This window comes from Chinchilla lanigera, unplaced genomic scaffold (assembly GCF_000276665.1).
Source record: "Chinchilla lanigera isolate Chin_1 unplaced genomic scaffold, ChiLan1.0 scaffold00032, whole genome shotgun sequence".
In the NCBI taxonomy this organism is placed as follows: domain Eukaryota; kingdom Metazoa; phylum Chordata; class Mammalia; order Rodentia; family Chinchillidae; genus Chinchilla; species Chinchilla lanigera.
Window position 1 is genome coordinate 21,598,725 of NW_004955433.1, and position 8,500 is coordinate 21,607,224.

The 8,500-nt window shown below is 34.9% G+C and overlaps 1 long non-coding RNA gene across 1 annotated transcript; it reads left to right on the top strand.

The window, feature by feature from the left end:
* The first annotated feature begins 3,084 nt into the window (after nucleotides 1-3,084).
* LOC102018853 lies at nucleotides 3,085-8,129 on the top strand. The gene is made up of 3 exons (XR_261604.2): nucleotides 3,085-3,163; nucleotides 7,078-7,223; nucleotides 7,724-8,129. It is a non-coding gene; the product is annotated as an uncharacterized LOC102018853 (long non-coding RNA).
* The last annotated feature ends 371 nt before the right edge of the window (nucleotides 8,130-8,500 follow it).

Consider the following 8,500-nt stretch of genomic DNA (forward strand, 5'->3'; position numbering starts at 1 on the left):
AATGAGATGTAGTTCACAGCAAAAGCTTGAGTTATATATATATAGTGGGGATTGAACTCAAGCTTTTGCAGTGAACTACACCTCCAGACTTTTTACAAAGTTTTTTGGGGACAGTATCTTTCTAAATTACTATGTTGCACTCATTGGGCTAAAACTTGCAGTTCTCCTGCTTCAAGCTCCCAATCACATACATGTGAAACCACAGCTAATATTCATACATTTATGTGCAGAGTTCTACTAAATTTGACAAATATAAGTAATCATATGACACACCCATCATCAACACAAAGGAGAAAATTGTTCTCTATATCTGTGTGCTCAAGTTATTCCTTGGTCTTTAACCCTGAGCAAATGCTGGTCTGGTAGTTGTTTTTGTTTGAAAGCAGGTCATACAATGGGATACATACTACTATAAGTTGGATCTGGAATTTCTCCTGAAGGCCTGTGTGTTAGTGGCTTGAGCTCTGCCTTTGTGCTATTGAGAAGGCAGGCGTACAACGTTTAAGAGTCGGGGACTAGTGGGAGTTCTTCCCATTTTGAGGGCTGTGACTTTGAGGGGAACGACAGGCTCCCTGTCTTTATTTTTCTTGCCCATAATTGAAGCAAGTGATTTTGTTTTACCACATGCTTCTGCAATACTGTACTGAATCATCATAAACCCAAACCAACAGAGACAAGAGAGCATTGGCTTAAAGATCACAAAATCAACCTTTTCTCTATGTAATAGATTTCTCTTGGGTGTTTTTATTTTAGTGAAGGAAAGCTGATTAACACAGAGGCAGTATGCAGGATTAAGGGTGGCATATTTTTCTGAACGGAAAAAATTGAAATTCGTCTCTTTAGTTAGGTGTAACAATACTTCATCCCTCTTGATGTACCATAGTTTATATATTTTCTGGTTCATGAAAATTTTAATATGTTCAGAGTTTTTAGTGATTATGAATAAAGCTACCACAACAATTATACAGATAGTTCTATGTGAATATGTTTTTATTTAATTTCAATAAATATCTGAGTGGATATTACTAACTTAATGAAAAAACTGCCAAAGATTTAACAAACTTGTTGTAGTATACTGCACACAACTAACAATATATGAGCATTTTAGTTGCTCCATGCTCTTACCAACATTTGTTGATTTTTGCTTAATTTTTTATGTTACTTGTTTTAATAAGAAGGAAGTGGCTTTCATTGCTTTTCCCTAATTTCTAATTTTGTTACCCACATTTTCATGTGTTTATTTGCTATCTATATTTTCTTTAGTGATACAGTCATTCATATTTTTTTTCTTTTTTTTTTTTTTTCTGGTACCAGGAGTCAAACTCATGACCTCACACTTGCTAGGCAGGTGCTGTGCCACTGAGCTAAATCCCCAGCCCATATTTTTCAGTTTTTTAAACACAGTAGTCTTGTTATTTTGATTTCTTTGGTTTTGTTTTGTTTTTCTTTGTGGTGCTGGAGACAAAACCCAGAACCTTATACATGCGGGGCAATTACTCCACCACTAAGTTACAGTCCCAGCCCCAGATTTTTAAATTAGAGAAATTTAAAATTGTTTAAGTATTATGAATACAAGACCAGTACAAAATATGTGAATAAGAATATTTTTAAGGTCTGTATTTTGTCTTTTCATTTTTAAAAACATTTTTAAGAGAAGTTCTAAATTTTGATGGACTGCAATTGAGTAAAAGTTTCCCTTTATGAGTTAGGTAAAAAATATTTAAAGAAGAAAATATAAAAGCTAAATTTACATTGATTTTATCCATAAGGTCTAGACTTAGAAAAACAAAATACCACATTCAAAATACTGAAACTAAGCCCTTATTTTGTGCTACATATAAAGATTAACACAAAATCAATTAAATACCTATCTATAATTTAAAACTGTAAAACTCCTAGAAGAAAGCACAGGGGAAGGCTCCTTGATATTGACATTTACAGTGACTTTTTTTGAAATTATATAAACTGTTCAGACAAGAAAAATAAAAATAAACAAGTAGGAAGATCTATCTAAAACATTTTCCACAACAAAAAAAAAACAATGAAATGAAATGATAGTCAAAAATTTAGCAGAAAATATTTATCAAACTGATATAGTCATAAACGTGCTAAGAGGTTAACATTCACCATATATAAGAACTTTCACAACTCAGTAATAATAAAATAAATAAACCAATCTTTCTTTCTCTCTCTCTTTTTTCTTTCTTTCTTTCTTTCTTTCTTTCTTTCTTTTCTTTTTCCCTTCCTTCCTTCCTGCCTTCTGTGTGTGTGTGTGTGTGTGTGTGTGTGTGTGTGTGTGTGTGTTTGTGTGGTACCAAGGATTGACCCCAGAGCCTTCATATTGAGTTACATCCCCAGTCTATATTTTATGGTTTTTATTTTGTGACATGGTCTTCCTGAAACACTAAGTGTACTTAACTAGCTATACTCATACTTTTGGAGTTGTTCTTATACTGCTGGAGTTTATTTTTAATCATTACACATTTGTGTATTAATACATTGTTAATTTATATGAATGACTATAATGTCAAAGATGTGACCCTTTTTCCTGCTCTATCTCCAGCAAATATTTCTTTTCCTTTTCTTTTGCCTTTCTAGCTCAGTTGCTTTTATTCTTACTGATCCTGTGATTTAAATATCCATACCCCACATATCTGCATGATCAGCTACTCACTCTTCTAAGGCCATTGTTCAAATACCCTTTTCTAACCAAGAGTTTCACTGGATAAACCATACAAAATATATACAATTTCTCTCATTCTGACAATCATTTTCCCTGCTTATCACTATATAACTGCATATACTTTTTAACCATTACTATGTACTTGGGTATATATAAATATGTCCATATATTTTCTCAAATGATTGGTCATAAAGAAGAGGTTTATCATTCCCCCCCTCCCTCATGAGATGATATTGCAGAATATTTTCGTTAAATACTAATGGAGTTGAGTGTTTTTATACTTTTCTATCTCACTCTCTTCTGTAACAAAAAGGTTACCAAGATATTTGGAATTTTTAACTTCAAGGAGATTTTCCCTGCAGGAAGTACACATAACTTGAATTCAAAAAACTTTCCAGAGTTTTCATGAAAGATTAAATTCAAATGAAGAGCTAGTAAGAGTGAACAGGAAGACATTTGATACTCCATTCCCACCCTCAGGTAAGACAAAGGCATGATGTCCATTCAGCAGAGCAGATACACAGCTGACTCTTGAGCAGGGCCTGAAAGTACTGGGCCTACGATGCAAAGGGGAAAGTTGGGAAGCGCTAAAGAGAGGACACTTTGTAGGCTGAAAGCTGATCGCTAAGGGATGGTACTCTTGCATGCAGTTGTGGCAGGCCTGCTTGAGGACCTGCAGGGAATATTTTAATGGAATACTAAAGCGGTGTTCTTGTGATTATCTCTGAATGCAAAAGAAAGTATGAACTCAAATAAGAATTTCATTTTTTCTAAAATGAGTTGATAAATACACAATTGATTTTTCAATTGTGAAAAATAAGGACAAATGAAACAAATGTAGAGCTCTTTGAGCCTCTCGATATTTTCAAGAGTGTGCAGAAAGACTCTAAGACATTGGGAAATTCAGAATCACTGAGCTTTCTTTGTATGGTTGGTTGGTTTTTGGTAGCGGTAATCAAACTCAGGACCTTGCGCTTGGCAGGCAGGTGCATGTGCAGCTGAGCTATATCCCCAACACCTCACTGATCTTTCTGATTGGATAAAAAACCTGAAAAAGTATACCAAAAGAAGTGCAATGTAAGTGTAAAGGAAGAAATAAAGCTACAAGATAGAAAGGAAATAGAAAATAATAAAGTCAGTAAAGTCAAGCTTTGCTGATTAAAAAAGGTAATAAAACAAATTGTAGACAGGCTGTTGAAAAAACAAAAATAAATACAACCGCAGGTGAAATGACATGAAATAACAATATTAAGAATTAAAAAATGTCCACAAGTCCTATAGATGTCCTACGTCCATTAAATAAGAAATGGGGAGATATTATGAACATCTTTATGCCATTAATACACTAATATGGATGAAATACAATCCTGAGCTGAAAGACATAGGCTATTAAAACTTTATCCATAACATACAAATAACCTGAACAGATTAATATTTAGTAAATACTCAAAATTGTAGTAAAAGCCCTCTCATCAAAGAAACTCCAGGCCCAGGTGGCTTTACTGGTGACTATTAACAGACAATTCAAGTGGAAAGAATACAAATTCTACATAGTCCCAGAAAGCACCAGAGGAAGGACCACTTCTCAAGTCATTGTAACAGGACAGAGTCTTCTCAATGCTGTATTCACACAAGCTAATTTAAAAATCCAAAGGAGAGTCCAAAGCACTTCATTGATATCAGTGCAAAAATCAATGAATTGTAACTAATCAAAATAGCAATACGTAAAATGAGCTACTATATATCATGATCCAGTGGAGTTTATTTCAAGAGTGAAAGTTTGGTTGAAATTTAAAAATTAAACAATGAAATGCTTGTAGTGTTTGACTTCAAAATGGGAGCCCAGGGTAAGCTATCTAGGACCCCGGGGCCTTTGGCAAAATGAGAACCTACAAATAAACTATCATTTATATGGTTAATTAATTTTCAGAGAAGGTGTCATAATAATTTAATGTAAATGGTCTATTTTTAATTGAATCATTATTAAGGACAACTTTTATGAGAATGACTACTAAGGATGGTATTTTCAATCAATGAACCTGCATCAATTGGATTGCACATGAAAAGATTTGACCCTCATGTCACACAGTACACAAAAATTAATTTGAAAGGTTTAATACAAAACCAATGATAGAAATCAAATGAAAAAGTATTATAAGGAATTCAGTGACATAGCTTTTTAGTATATATTAATAAAAAGACACAAATCTAATATCAAACATCAAATTGAAAAAAATGTTCTCAGCAACAGTTAAACATCATGTTCATAATATTAGCAAAGAAGAAATGCTCATAAATATAAAATAAAAATAACCTAATGCACCTCAAAAGAGGTCAGAGAATATTCCAAAGTAGTACTTCACAGAAGATAGTTACAGAATATTAACAAATGTAAGAAATATTAGATTTAAATACAAATCTAATAAATAAAAAATTGGACTGTAAAATGATTGAAGCAGCAAACTATGTTTTGACATATATAGTCATATGCATTGCTGGTGAAAGTATACATGGAAAATTTTTCCAGAAAGAAATTGAAAATATGCATTTAAAATAAAAACAAAATGATATTTGCATGCTTTGATGCCAAATTCTGCTTCTCAGAATCTCAGCCATTGGAATCCATCCAAAAGAAATAATCAGAGCTATGCACATTGCTTTATGAACAGATATATTAATTTAAACACTATGTATAACACTATGCGGAAGTAGTCTATTTTCCATTATAATCATAACTGCTTTTTTCTATGTCCTTTGTAATTACAGGCTTTAGTTATATGTTTGTATCAATACTTAATTTTCCATCTGGACATCCTTATAAAACATAATTCATATGAAGGGAGAGACGATTTGCTTTGCTAGTGCTGTTTTCCCTGGGCACCCATGAATATGCAGTTTATCATAAACCAGATATTTATTTCACAAATATTCATAATTCAATGGTCAAATAAATAGTGACTCATTCCATAATATTGGGAAACAGTTATTGTCAGGGTTAAAAACGCCTCCTTCTTATCAAACATTCGCCAAGGTTGAATGTAATACATAATACATAGAGAACATAACACCGTATGAACAGTATGAGCCCACATTCATTTCTTATTTTCAGAATGTACATATCCCAGGAAAAAGACTTCACATGATTATTATAAGTCAGTGCTAGGATTTAAAGTTGCAAAGAGAAGTTTAATACATTGGATAATTTCTCTGGGACTCCTGAGATTACGGTTTCCTTTCCCTTCCTTCCTGGAATGGGCACGTCTCCTTCTAGCACACTGGGAAGACTCTGTGCACCACTGAAAACCTACTCCACTGTCACCACTGTGACTGAAATCACTGGTAGTACCACCACGTGATGATTTATATAATCTCTAATGGGTCATTTTAGAGAATGAAGGTGACACTCCTATAAATCACTCTAAAACCACAAACAAACTGGGACTGTTTTAGGGACATGTGGGCACCACGGGTACTGATAATACCCATACAATTGCTCTGGTCCCGTGTCTCTCCAGTAAAATAAATTAACCAAAATACAATGTGGTGGGATACCTGAATACTTAGAAATTCAATCAGCTTTTCAGAAAGATAACTAAAGAAATTGTATCAGTACAGTCATTGGTATCTTAAATATATTCTTTATTTATAGTTGTACCCATAATGCTGAACAGTTTAAAGGAAAGTAACTATGAATGCTAAATTGACCCAATTTTTAGAACAGATAGATTATTAATAAATGGCCCACTTGATGGTGTACAGTGGGAATCATGAGTGTGCTGAACATCTGTAAAAGTAAGAGAGGGTTTTTATGTTTAACATAGTCTAGCACTATTTTATGGTACATTCAATAGGGAAAGAGAAGATTTCTGTCACTTAAGTAGTAGGATGCTAAGCAAAGCTGTCCAATTCACCCAGGTTTACTTTTTCCTCAGAGATGGTCTTTTCTTTAACACACTGGATGCCTCAGTGTTTTGATACCCTCACTCTACGGGTGCTGGAAATACTAGAGAGAAAACCCTCACAAGAAGTCAGCAATTGCTGCTCAGTTTCAGCTTTTCAGTATCTGAAAGGCCTGTGCTCTGTGTTTTAAAGGAAGAACAGTAGTACTGCCGTTAAGTAGAGAAGTTTCATATGGCATGGGAGGTGACTGCACAGATTACTGAATGGGAAGGAAACTATCACACTGAATTCTTTCTAGACACATTGGCTGCTGAAGAAAGTCTTTAACTGTGAGGGCTTACCTCTCTTTCAAATGGGGAGTTTGTTACATAGTTAGATATACAATTTCTAACTTGGATTTGCTCCATCAGAAGAAGCAATAAATTGTTTTACCAAATTTTTACCATTTTTTTTTTTTACCAATTTTTTACTGTTCCCATGGGCTTGCACTGTAGAAAGAAAACAGGCTGTACATCAGCAAAGAAAGCATGAAGAGGAGAAAGAACTGGAAAGCAATGTGAATCCTATGGAGAAAGACAGAAGAGCAGCACGCGCTGGAGTGAATGCTCAGAGAAAGAGCTATAGCTGAACAGAGAGAATCGTGAGCAGTTACCTTTCTAATATCTGCTTGGTGTTGTTTCTCTTTTCAAAATTTACTTTTATTCAATGTCACTTAGAATAATTTCTTTCACAAGTCAGGGAAGCAGAAATGAACACTTCAAACTGCGAAAGCACCTAATGATGTGATTCAGATTCCTGGACCTCTTCTGGATCCTCTGTCTGTGCTGGCTAGGAAAACCTAGTGAATTTGCACAGCTGGGTTGACAAAACTCCTGGGGTCACAGTCCTTCACAGTAAGGATGTGGTCTCTGTCTCCCAGAATCAGGTGAAACCTTCCCGGGACTGTATCATTAAAGCTGTCAAAAGAGAGAACAAAGGGTCCCCTGTTGTCACTCTTGGATCTGAGGCCGTCTTCTGAAACTTTTACTAATGCTAGAAACATCTGGTTTACAGTAGGGAAAAAACCCGGATAACTGCAAAACAATAACATTATTTATTTGTGCAGCAAATGATACATTTATTTTTATTTTTGTATTCTAGGTCAGTCTTCTCTGGAATTATTGGAGGCAAACCACCCAGAGTTTATGTATCTATACTGTAGAGATGAAGAAATAGATAAAGTGATCTTTCCAAGGCTCACAGACACTGATGATTGACTCCACCTCAGAGATCAGCTCAGTACACTGAGGCCCATATTGCTCAATACATGTTTGGTGCAAATCCCCCCGAGACATCTAATCATGTCAAATTTAAACCGAGACTATCACTACGGGACTAGTGCAACATGAGGTCTGGGGAAATGAAAGGACCTGAGGGAGTCCTCCCATATACAGTTCCAGTACTACACCTTGACCTTAAAATGAAAAACTTACTTCCTCTCCATTTATCTATCCATCCCTGAATTCCTGCCCCTCGCCTTTACTCAGCACCTATTCTGTGCTGGGAATCTGAAGTTGAAACAAAAGACAAGGAATGGGGTTTCTCTTATATTGTTTGCGGGAGTGTAAAATAGTGCAACTGTGTGGAGATCAGTATGGAGATTTCTCATAGAACTGAAATTAGAAATTCCATATAAATTTCTCAGCAATCTCCATTCTAGGTATCTTCCCCAAAGAGCTAAAGACATCACACTGCAGCAATTTCTGTATACTAATGATTATAACATCACAATTCATACCAGCTGAGTGCTGGAAACAGCCTGTATATCATCAGCCAATGACTGGGTAAAGAAAATGTGGCGTCTGTACATAATGGAGTCCCACTTGGCCATAAAGAAGGATAAATTCAAGACATTTGCAGAAAAATGGATGCACCTGG